The sequence below is a fragment of the Bombus fervidus genome, chromosome 6, assembly GCF_041682495.2.
Source record: "Bombus fervidus isolate BK054 chromosome 6, iyBomFerv1, whole genome shotgun sequence".
Lineage (NCBI taxonomy): Eukaryota > Metazoa > Arthropoda > Insecta > Hymenoptera > Apidae > Bombus > Bombus fervidus.
In genome coordinates, this window is record NC_091522.1 from 13728917 (window position 1) to 13741554 (window position 12638).

At 49.5% G+C, this 12638-nt stretch overlaps 1 protein-coding gene across 2 annotated transcripts in view; it reads right to left on the bottom strand.

Annotated features, from left to right (window-relative positions):
- The window catches only part of LOC139987925 (uncharacterized), a 34941-nt gene extending 25996 nt beyond the window's left edge, over positions 1-8945 (bottom strand). Inside the window, exon 1 of one of the 2 annotated variants that reach the window (XM_072004744.1) lies at positions 7570-8945. The gene's annotated coding sequence lies outside the window, so the exon portion shown is untranslated. The remainder of the gene's footprint in view (positions 1-7569) is intronic. The other variant, XM_072004746.1, reaches the window with a different exon arrangement.
- Between the last annotated feature and the right edge of the window lie 3693 nt (positions 8946-12638).

Genomic DNA, 12638 nt, shown 5'->3' on the forward strand with positions numbered 1-12638 from the left:
ACATTCGGCAACGTTAACCTGTTCTCTCGTGACCGTCGAATTATATGGCCACGTTGAAAATCGACAGGCGCTGTGTTGCGCCAGTGCTGCGAATGAAAAGAACGCTACTGTGCGCCCTAATGGACGAGGCGTTGTGTTTTGCATCGTTGGGTTAACCACCGATTCGTTGAGCTCGAAGCAAGACAAACTGAGAAGCAAGGCAAAGGAGAAGGCTCGTCCATTCTTCCTTTTTGAAAACGCTTCGACAAATTACCGTACAACACTCAGCCACCCTGGTTTGTCCTTCCACCGCGGTGTTTGATTCTCTGTCGGTCTCTGCTTATTTCTCGCTTATCAGATTTTCGACCCTCTCGTTTCCTCGAGTTGCTTCTATTTTTCCTCCGCTCTTTTCTTTCGATCTTCTCGCTGCTAATGCTCCTCGTATTTCCTCTCGTCCAAGGAACCACCTTCGTCTTCGTCTTCGTCTTCGTCTTCGCCTTCGCCTCCGCCTCTGCCTCTGCCACTGTCTCCGCTTCTGCCTCTGCATCAACCTCGTTTCAGCTCTTCTCTCGTCGGGTTTCGGAGGATGCTTTTAGAAGGCATTAGACGGGGTGCTCACGGTTCGTCGCCCGTAGTCGCTTTGCATTAAGGATTCACGCAATGTGCTCGACGCGATCTCTCTGCCCCGCTCCCTTGATCATGGTCTCTCCTCTTCTTTTTTCCTTTTCTCTCCGTCGATAGATACCTCGTAAAGAAGTTGTTGCGCACCGCGTTATAATTCGACGATTCGAGTCGTAAAGGAAGATTTTTACGCGCCGGTACACGGAACGTTTCACCCCTTGGACAAAGGATTAGTAGTCGGTGATTTTTCCGTGAGATGCTTCGACGTGGTTGGTTTGCCCGCGACAAGCCTTGCTTTTATCCGTGAAAAATTAAATTGGTAACAGCGACGATGTTCCCACGAAACGGGATGCCAAAGAATTTTTCCACGTCACAGAATGAGCGAAACGCGATAACGTACGAGAACTTTCACCTTATCTTCGACCGAGAGATTAAGGTCGTCCGTGTCCGAACGTTTTCGCCGCGTGTTCGGGTCGCGCACAGGTCAAGGTCATTAGCATGACCGAGCCACGAAGAAAAGACATATTCGCGAAAGGGACGGCAAATCGGTGGCACAATCCTTAATTAAGGGATGAGGCACCCGGTGGCCCGAGTCACAAACCACGCTCATAAATTCTTCGGCAAACGCAGCCAAAAAGTAAAAGTCCGGTGGTCGGGGAAAGAAGAAGAGCGATCGAAATAAAAAGGAGAGCGAAGGTGCCGTTGCCGGCGATGATTCCGACAAAAGTACAGTCCTCGTAAGAATTCGCTGCTATCTTCTCTCCTCGAAGCAGTCGAAATCGGCCATGCTTCGAACGTTTCGCGTTCATCTCGTGTCGCCCTTCGAGTCCGTGCGTATTTAAAAATCCCCAGCGACGAAATACGCGTGCAAGTAACGTCGCTAATGATCGCGCGTTGACTTTGAGGCCGATTACGATTTACCGCCTCTGTTCCCATTCTTCAGTTCGTTTCGCGAAACAAATTTCTTGAAGCGTCGCTACCTCGGCTCGTGCTTACGCTCTTCTTCGCAATAAGACGCGAACCACGACGGTTCGCAAAGATACACGACGCGTTATCTCGGACTTGACAAGGGCGATAAGTCGACTAGACGTTTGGCAGCGAAGTTCTTATGGTGTTGGCTGTACCATGTATGGCACCCCGCGTCTATATATAGATGTGGGACAAACGCGCACACCCATAAAGGACATTCAACGTTAGCGTGGAACGAGCCTCGAGCATATCATGGTAGGAACGGAATATGGGATGGCATGGGAGATGACACATGGTCTGGTCGCCGGTTGTGCGTCCTGTATTGCCGACCAAAGTGTCAGAGGGAGAGGAACGCGCGTATACGCTATGGTCGCCGGTAGAACGAACAAGGAAGCTTCTATAGAAGCAGCGGAGAGAGGCCACCGAGCAGAGATCGACGGAGAAACGAAGAAAGATAGACGAAGAGTCGAAACAGGAGTGAGACGAAGGGTAGGAGAGCGCAGGAGAGGCCGGTTAGCTCTCTGCCACAAGCCGCCGGCGCGAGAGCACAGTAGCGGCAAATACCCATAAATATAAAATATGTCTCTCCTTTTCACCCTTTTGCACGCACACAACCCTACCCGTGTAATATATCGATAGCGGGATACACGCATCCACCGATGCAAAAGGTTCCTCCTCCTTATCTTTCTCGCTGCTTTTCCTTCTCTCGTTTCCCCCTTTTTCCTTTCTTCGGACGTTTTCTTCGCTCTTCCATTCTCGCGTACACACGAGTATCTACCTCAACACCTTTGTGTACAACATTCCTTGACTCTTCTTTCTCTCCATACCCTCGTCCTACCTCGGCCGTATCTTGCTCTTCTCGTTTCGCTTTCCGTCCGAAGCTCGCAGCTTCTCTCTTCCCCCCCCCCTCCCCCCTGCCCCCTATATCGTCACTATCGCTCGGCTACGTACGATCCGCGACTCCTTCTACCGCTGCAGCACCGGACAGTCGTGGAATAAAGGATTCCCTGTGGTTTTTACAATCTGCCGAGCATGATTACGATAAGTTAGCCGCGATGGAACGTTTTCGGTAGCACGATCCGTTTCAACGCTATTACCGCGGCCCCGTTTCACCGCTGCTACCGTGGCTTTCGTTTCACAGCTTCTGCCCCGCGCCTCTTCTATCGTCACCGTGAAACTTAATTGGCCGACGCTTTTACCGGACTGAGCCAACTGGCTCGATATTTTCAAACATCCAAATTTTTGCAAAGCATCTTTCAAGATTCAAGACTCCGGACCAAAGTAATCTAGTAACGAGTTACTCGGTCGTACTAGCTGTTGTTCTAACATTTTCGTTTAACGGTTTCGCGAGACGGACGAACTGCGAACTCGGACGAAGCCAAGGTCGATTCGTAGGACCTAACAAGGGCATTTTACCGTGATCGAAATGAAAATTGGAATTGTTTTTATTGGTCGGTGGATCGGTGGTTTGGCGCAGTTATACGGTCCGGTAAGCGCGCATAATCACGCCAGGAGGAGTGGCAGAGGCCGACGGATCGGCTTGCATCAGAGAAACGCGCGGTAGCGGAGAGCAGAGGGTCGAGTTCGGTGCGAGGAGGCAATTTAACAGGTACAGTGACACGTCTCGTTTTGTTGTTGTTGCCGAAGCTGCCGGCACGGCACGGCACGGCGCGGCGCGGTGCATCTCGCGCGCATATATGTATATAAGGCCGAAGTAAACGGAAAAAGTGGAGGATGAGAAAGGACGAGGGGATGAGGAGCGGCTAGTCGTGAGAGGAGAAGAACTGGAGAGCGACCGAAGGACGAAGAGCGGAGAAGCGGAACGACGACGAAACCCGTTCTCATTATTATATTCATATTCAGAGCCGCGCGATGTGGCAAACCCTCTCTCCGCCACCGCCTCCGCCTACTGCCCTCACTGTTCACCTCTTTCTCCATCTCCCTATGTGCTCGTTCGTTCGAGCGCATCTCCGACGGCGTAGAGCGGTATAGATATAGCGGTATAAAAATCTCTATAAAAAGTTGAAAAGTGCCGCCGCCGGAGTTGAGGGGCGACAATGGATGAAATATGCCGCTCCGTTCGACCCTACTGGAAGCCTTAAGGTGCCGGACACCTCCTTACACCTGCGTGCGGCTCCATATAGCGCCTTATTATAAACCGACCTGACCGGGAACCGCTAGGATACAACCAACAACGATTCACCAAATCGATACGTTCTTTCTCTTGAATTATTCCTATTACGATGATTCGTCGGGTCATCCCACGGATACGCGGCCGTAATCGCGCGTCAACCTTCCCACCGTTCCCAATCTTTCCCATCCACGATCCCATTCGGTGGGATCGTTGGCTCGTCGCATCGTCGTCTAAGCGCGAGGTGAACACATTCATCGTCGCGACGTATGACTGCTTCCCTTTAGTCGGGAAGCGCGACGCTAACGCAAGACGGCAAACGAGAAATTTAGCACAGATATTCGCGTTAATTGGTTCGGCGATCGATCGAACGTCACGATATCGCGTCGACTATTTATTCGTGAAAACGATGTTGTTTCGTTCGAAGAGAGTAGAAAGTGCGGGGCGTAGGTTAGTCGAAAGCTGCTTAATAAAGATCCAGCGGTCGCGATATTTCAAACGAAACGGACTACATCGGTCGTACAATGCCAGTCGTTAATAATGATTTGTGCTAGTCACATCCTGATCCAGAGTGCCGCGCCAATAAAAGTCGTCTTTTTAACCGACCGAGCAACTTTTATTTTCTACGTTTCGCTGGCGCGAACGTTCGAACGAGCCTCTGCCAACCTCGAATATCGTCGTTCGTTAGAGCATTGGTTTTATATCGTGGCACAGAAATCTAGCTGGCACGAGCGAGAAGCAGTCTTGTGGAAAGAAAATGAACGATGATGCGTGTCCAGGTGCCTTCAAACCAGGCTTCTGCTGGCACCTTTTGCCGGATAACTGGAACCCCTGGCGAGTTTCGACGAAACCACTAATTGGTGGAGAGGAAAAGAAAGTGGCGCTGGATAGTGCAAAAGGGAAAACGTGTCGAGGACATTTCGCTTGAAACTAGAGGGAGTGGAGTACGAACACCGTAAGCCGTAAGCTGTTTTTGAAGATGACAATGAAACTGATTATTAACCGAACCAGGGGGTCTCCGTTGTAGTTATGGACCCAGTATGAGGTATCGTACCTGTCTGTGATCGTTCACGCACAGAAGGAAAGCTGTCCACTTTCCTTTCAACGCCAAAACCGCAAAGACAAACAACCAAAATCTATTTGCAAACCCATCAAACGTTTCTCTATGGACGCGAAAGTGCACAGTCGTCTAAACGGATGTACTTAAAACTAATCCCGATAATTTCTCCTATATCATTTGCTTGATTGGCAGAAATCTTGTTGCAAAGGGCTACGCGTTCAGTCAACAACAGGCCGGCAACAACGTTTCTTCTCGAGCTGTCTCAAACAACGAATTACATGTTCGTCGTTCTCGAATTAGACGCGGTCGATAGTCGGAGAGATCGGGTTTCTTCGAACAATTTCTCCCAATGAGCATAGGCTGGACTAAATTATTCATCGAAGAAAACTTTCCACTCGGCCGGAAGATGGTTCAAGGCCCTCTGGACCAGTTCACGTATTTCAGCTGTTTCGTTATCACCGATTCTTCGTAATACTTTGCCGAAGATCGCGCAGCTACGTCAGAAAAATACACGCACGCCGCGCCGTAGCGCATTTCTGATACAGCCTATTCCCATTCGGCGTGTCATCGCTCGTAAATCAGGTACCAACGGCACATACCGGTCAACGCGCGATTTAATTTACGACCGCATTACGACACACCGATGCATCGAATCGATGTTTCGTCGTCGATTTCGCTAAAAACGTCAATGTACTTTGAAAAAGATACGTCGATACATCGTTGACTCTCTCGACGACCGGTACGTCCGTCGACCAGCGTGCGAGCTTACGCGGAATTTTCAAGCATTTTCGAAGAAATTCAACGCGTAGAGAAGAGACGTCCTCGTCGATCGAAGCGATTCGAATGCTAAGAGGTACGCAATAGTTTAGCGCAAGAATTCAAAGAAGGCGATAAATTTACCGAAGGAACGGGGAATCGCGGTAGCTCGAGCATATCGTTGCATTTGGAAACGTTGAATCGAGCCAAGACATAGATTTCGATAGAAACTTTGAGAAAGGTCTCTCGTTTGATACGACGTCCGACGGTCTGCCAGGCTCGTCGCTGACTCACTCGACTCGGTCGGCGAGAACGCAGCTGGTTCGAAGCAACACGGAACGGTCAGGTCGAACCTGACCCCGTCGTAGCCGTTACCGTTTCTGAGTGACGTCTTCATGTCTGGCTCTGCGGGGCATTCCTCGTTCTCATTGTCCGTTTGTCCGTCATTTCGTTCGGTGCCTGGACGCTGGACGAATATCGCCAACCCCCCGTTGTCGGCCACTTCTTGCCACGAAAACTTATCCTCGGCAAGTGTCTCGCAAAAAGAAACAGAAAGCCACGAAAATAATCAAGCAGCTCGCGCGCCATCGCGAATTCCGACTATTTCGTATCTCATATCGCGATTTCCGACTATTTCGTATCTCGTATCGCGATTCGTTCGCCTCTAATTCCGTCTGGCCATGCTCGCGTCGCAATTCCATCCAACTTGCTTCAAAACGCTTCTTAGCGCTATGAAACGAAACGAAGACGATCTCGATAGCGCAAGGTGGATAGCCGACAGAGCGTACGTTAGCGGCGGGAAGGTTCGAAACTGCGGGCGCGCGTACAAAAAACTGTTACAAAGATTGATGTCTTTTGCATGCGGCACGCACTTCATTTTCACCAACGGTGGCTGTCTTTATCGAGAAGGCACGTACGCTCGTACTTTTCGTGACGATTAACGGAGATGACGTTGCGCTATTCGGACAAATCTATACGATGGTTTACCGCTGCTTCAGAATGTCCGTTCCGAAAGAAGACGCAAAACCGTTCGTGAATGGACCCGAAAGGTGATAAAATACCACGGAAAAGAGAGAAGGGTGTTTCGTTAATTGGCCGCAATTAACAGCATAAACTCGCGATTCGCTACCGTCATTCGTTCAAACGGAAATCACCGACCGTCTTTTCAATACGCTCGTCAGATTTTCTCTCTCGATTATATTAGGTTGATCGAATTACGAACGTAGTTTCCGAGCTTTTCATACGTATCGTGCAATTAGAACGAAGAAGGATAATCAAGATCGAAAAGGTATCGTGTACGTGTAACGCGCACAAGAGGCTGATAGTTTTCGGAACGTCTACCTAAATCGAAAATTATATTTTATTTCGGAGATAGAACGTAATGGATTTCATTCATCGGACCTAAGCGTAGGGCGTGTCACGATGTCGACGAAGTTACACCTAATTTCGTATAATAGGCGCTATAATATTCGAGTTCAACGGTCGATCATCGAATGTTTCTTGCGAATTCTCACGATGTAGAGATATCTCAGGCGTACAGATTCGTAGCCATTCTTCGATAGCGATATTTAAATCATTGTAAAGGTAGTCGAAAGCAAAGTTCGATAATACAAAATGCGTTAACGATTCTCAGTTCTCCTAGATATTTCTAACAGTTTGATGATAGTTCGACCAAAGGAATGTTATTAAACATGGGCTGTGGCCCGTCCTCGTTCTCATAAGAACACGTACACGGGATGTTTACCTGAGCTATTTCAATATAGCCGACCATTATGTTGCAAACATTATATCGAATAACATTCAGAAGTATTTCCTTAAAATATAGGAACATTTGGATGACACGTTAATAAATTTTTCAAAGAATTTTCAAACAAATTCCGAATAAAGGTTTTCAGTCCGTTCGGGAAAATAACGTTTGACCTTCCTATTGTCAGGACTAATCCCTGCCTCGTTAAAAGTACAAAACGGAGAACTATGTATTTATATCGAAATACTGTAACGGTAATTGTTCCACTGGGAGAGAAACGAACAAGGGTGAGAGGTTTCCTCTTACCTTTCCGATAATTACCCTCGATCTGCACCGTCTTCTGCTTTCTTCGTAGATATCCTTTGGTTGTACCAGCAGTCCCGTTTTGGCTAGTACCGCCGCTGCTGTGTACGATTCCAAAGTCTTTGTCCGACGTTCCGTAGGTCACTCGCGAATTCGTAGCCCCGTTCTTTAGAAATTCTATTCGTATCACACGCGTGTCGCGCCAATACAATTCGTAGCCGGACGATTGTCGATCTGTAACACACGTATTCTGCAACCGATTCGCGAAAGTGCTACAATTCGATGTTAGCCTGCGCGAGCTTGTTAACTGTCGTCAAAATCAAGAAACCAAATCGTTACTAACATCGATAGATCGAGAGAGGCGTGCACGATCGTTTCGTGAAACTCACTTGGGGTCACGAGTCCGTGTATTTCGTTTAAAAGCGACTAAATCTCGGATAGTCCCTCGGCGGTGGACTTCTCTCTCTCTCAGCGGCGACGATACACGGCGGTGACGACGGACGACGCCGTTGCTTCTTGGTACCGCCACTCGATAGCGCTGCCTTCGTCCTCCCAACTCGTCCTCCTACCTTCTCCCTTCTAGTCCCCACCAGCTCCCTTCGAACCAGCCTCTACCACATCCACGGGGAACACATACGCCAACTCGCGAGGCTCGGTGTGTCGCGGTCCGTGTTTCGCCCAGGATACTCCCGTGATGTCCGTGAATTCGCTGGCTAACGGAGACGAGGATAGAGTGCGCCCAAACTTCTCCGCTTATTCTTCTTCGACTTTTCGCGCCCCCTCGTCCCCCTCTGCCCTTATAGCGCGTGTTATATTTTTCTCTTTCTCGCACTCTCGCTCTCTATCTCTCTCTCGTTCTCTCTCTCTCTCTCCCTCTCTCTCTCTCGATCGAGCTACTCGATGGAACACACACGAAGATACGAGGGAGCGACGGCTCCCGTACATCCGAGAAGGAAGGCAAACCTCCAACGTCGGAGAGAATATCGCGGACTCTCGTTCGTTCTCCTACCTTCTCTCATCGCATTCCCCACCAAGCTCGTGACCAACCTCTGCCTCGATGGACACACGCGTACGCCTGATCGGACGCGCGCTGTCTTTCTCGCGTGAACACCGACGCGATATCACGTTGGTGGAGTCTCGAGGGGGAGCAGACAGAGAAGAAGGAATTAAATAGGTGTGTACGGACTCGTGGTCCGTCCTCCTGCTCGCTCCTCTTACCCCCCTCCGACCTTCGATCCACGATTTAGTTCGATGCAACACTCGCCGAGAATTTTAACAGCGATCGTATTACGCGTTCCACGTAACGAGGAAAAGGAAGCGCGCGAGTCCTGGCAGAACGTTCAGCGCGGACGTAAAAAGAGCTTTCCGCCTCCCGGTGTCGCGTCGAATTTTTCCGACCAAGTGTTACCGCGGACTATCTATCGACACCTCCAGATACCCGACGATTCTCTGCGGCCAACTAGAAATTTGCGAATGTCATCTGTCAGTCACTGAGAAATAACTTGGCTCGCGCAGCCCTGAGCGGCGTGCTCGTTTCGTTAGGTAATCGTCGGGCAACCGGCACTTATCTTCGACACGCAATAAGAAAACTCGTATATATTTTTGTAGTTTGATACGAAAGAGGGAGAAGCGATACCTTCGCAGCGACCTCCTCCTACTACTTTCCTTCGCTCCCCACCATCGTCGAAGGATTCGGTCTACCTCGAAATCCAAGCGAGCGCACGACCTCGAAACGACGCGACGTCTGGGCTTCGCGAACCGCGGCAAACCGAACGACCTTACCGCGACCGGCAGCTATCGGAACGTGGCGCGTTGAACGATATCGTCTAAACGGCCGCAGCTAGTTCACCGTCCCCAAATTCGGGAAAAATTTCGGCAAATACTGAGCGAACTCGATTCCGCTGTTCGCCCTGTTCGTTCCACGCCCCACCACTGGTGCACGCGTTTCGCCTTCGCGAAGCGCACTCGCGCGCAGCATCCTTCCACGGAACACTCATACAGACGAAGCTGACGGTGGGAAGCGAAAGACAAAGACGGCGAGTAAACGCGCAGCCTCCGCATGGACCAAAATGGCCGGTCGCCGGCCGACCGATTGGCGGGATGGAAACGATAGGGGCGTGGTGAGGTTACGCCACGTACCTTCCAACCGGTCGACGATAAAAATAAAGATCTCGCGGGCAAAGTGGGGATGAAAATGGAGGGGAATCGAAGAGAAATACCGAGCAACAGCGTGGAAAGGGGAGAGCGGGAGTGCAGGGTGCACGTTGCATTCGTTACGCGTTTTCGAGGGGCGAACGTCGCTAGCGGGGTAAGGATTCGGTGAGTAGGGGAAAGGACTTTTTTATAGATCCCTTCTGTCCTTTTCCGTCGAGCTTTGCTCTCTCCGGGCCTCTCATTCGTCCGTTCCTCTCTCTCTCTCTCTCTCTCTCTCTATCTATCTATCTATCTATCTATCTATCTATCTCTATCTCACTTGCGCGCGCGTTGTTTCGAGCTTTCTCCCTTACACCGTACTGACTGTATCTCTGTGAGAACGTATGCGTCGCGCGAAACGTACCATGGGCAGGGTATATACGCGCATGTATACGCGAGAGTACGGTGAACGCGAAACAGCATCTATATGTTGGTGCGTGTCACGCGAGCGCGCGTGTAGATCGGTGATCGTCATTAAGAGAGATGCTAATTGAAGGTAAAACGCGGTCGAGCTGTTGGCTCGACCGCGGATATACGCGTATACCGTCCTCGAATTGCCGGCAATATTTTTCCGTATTCCACCGTATCTCTTCCTTCTCTTTGTCTTCTACCTTTCTCCTTCTACTTTTCGTGTCTACGTTACGAATATCTACGTTAAGAAATGTCAAAGTTCGTTCGTTTTCGTCTCTTTCTCGGAGGATAGCGAACCATGAAAATTTCCTTCGATATCGGTTTTTTTTTTTTTCTCTCTATTCGACTGGCTCCTGACGTTGACGGGAGGAAAACGTAAATAGCTCGTTCGCATCGAATTGGACGAATCGCAACCGGCATAGAGATATCGTTGGTGAGAGTCGGCTAGTCTCGTGCGTGTCGCGTGATCCTGCACGCTTTCGATGCCCATTTTCGTATCGGTAAGCTACGCTTCGCTTCCGCGTACCTATAATTTTCTAGCGCGGTTAACCTCTTTCCCGTGCACTCGCCCCGTGTAATTTTACTCGAACAGATATGTTTTTGTACGGTTGATGGGTCGAATTGTATTGGTCGTATTGGCGCGATACACACTCAGCTGAGTGTCTCCGCGCGACGATATCCCTTCTAGCGGGTGTCGATCTCGTGGACATGGCCAGGCGACCGTTGTTGTTTGTTTGTATATGCTATACGAGCAGCCGGGGCACGGCTGGTTGCATTGGTTGCAGTGAAAAGAGAAAGGGGAGGTAGATGCGTATATCGTGTTCCATTCTATGGATACAGGCGTACGATGTATGCGGTTGGGGCACGACGTTCCAGCCTGAAAATTGAATGTCAGCCAAGGAAGAGATGTCACAATATTCCGCATGCCTGCTACCCAGCTACGTTTCTATTGCGTTTCCTTTCTCTCTTCTTTCCTTCGTTTTCACTCGTTGCTTGTTTTCGAGAATACAAGAAGAACACGGCAGACCGTCGGGTATTCATTTTCATAGGGTGTGTTTACTCTCTCGACGGTAACATCGGAGGGTAGCTGCGAACACAAATAACGGAGCAACCATGAGAAAAAAGAACGAGAAACAGGCGAACGTGTAACTAAAAAAATGCGAGATGCCAGAGGCGTTTAAACGTAGCGCGAAATGATAGCTGAACGGGTGGTAAAAACAATAACGAAATACCGTTGAGACTTGTATCATCGAGTTAGAGTAACCCTTCTTCTCTTAAATAACGCTTGATATTAGGATTTTATGCGTCCATAAATTTCACGTTACCTCCACGACCTCCCAATTTGCTATCTTCCGAGTTGACGCGTAAATCAACGATCGCCTCGTTGACCGAGAAATCCTTTCGGCATCTGTGCAGCCTATTGGCCGCGTCTTTTCTGAAAAAAGCGTGTCCTGCTAGGACACGAGGTTACCGCCGTAATCCGACGTCCGAATGTTTGACAGAATAATTTTCACGTTAGCAGGGTGCATTATGCTCCTTTATGCTCGCGCCTGGCCCTACGTATTGTCGCCGAAATAAGCCGTATCCCACACCGTACGCGCCCCCTTAGCTTTTATGCGCTTTTGCGCGTATACCGTGACCTCACAAAAACCGGGGAACCCCGTTATACAGTTACACTCGACGAGACACGAAGAAAGAGCGACGAAGAGGGAGAGATTAGAGGACCTAAGCCAAACCTCTGTCTCTATACATATATACGTCCACCAGTATACTTGTGCGAACTATACGTTTCTTCCTCGATACTTCTTTTTCATCCTCTGGCCGACTTCTGCCTTTCCTTTTTTCACCAAACTCTTCGCGAAGCTGCTTTAACATTCGCACGCGCACGAACGATTCTCTTCTCGTCAGGCTAATTAACGAAACAACCGTCGCGCAATATCGTTCGCAAGTTTTTCGACGAATCGATTTCGTTAATCGGTATCGCGTGTTTTTATTTAACGAGCGATCAAAGCTCGAGCGAAGAACGTCGGTTGAGAGTCGATCGAAGATGGTAAAGCTAGTTAATCGCGTGAATGCAACGAGATAGTGGCTCTGTCACTCGACACCAAATCAGACAGAATCTGTCAAAAAACTGTCACCCGACGACAATGGACCGACCTCTGGCTCGAAAATTTTACCTACGCGATGAAATGAGACCGTAGAGGAAGAAGGACGGGACGCGACAGGAATGTAAGTAGGAGGGCCTTTGCCACCTATATTTGACACCTTTCAGTCCAATAAAATAAAATGGTTCGGTGGAATGTGGTCTCCCGTTCGAGACAGAAGTGGCGTTTCTACGTCAGCCGTATAACGTCCCTACCAGCCTTCTCTCCAACGATCTTCTCTGTCTACCGGCCAAGTTCTTCTGAAAGCCGAGGATAATATCTGGAATCCTTGATAAGGGTTACTTCCTTCGTCGACTTTCACCT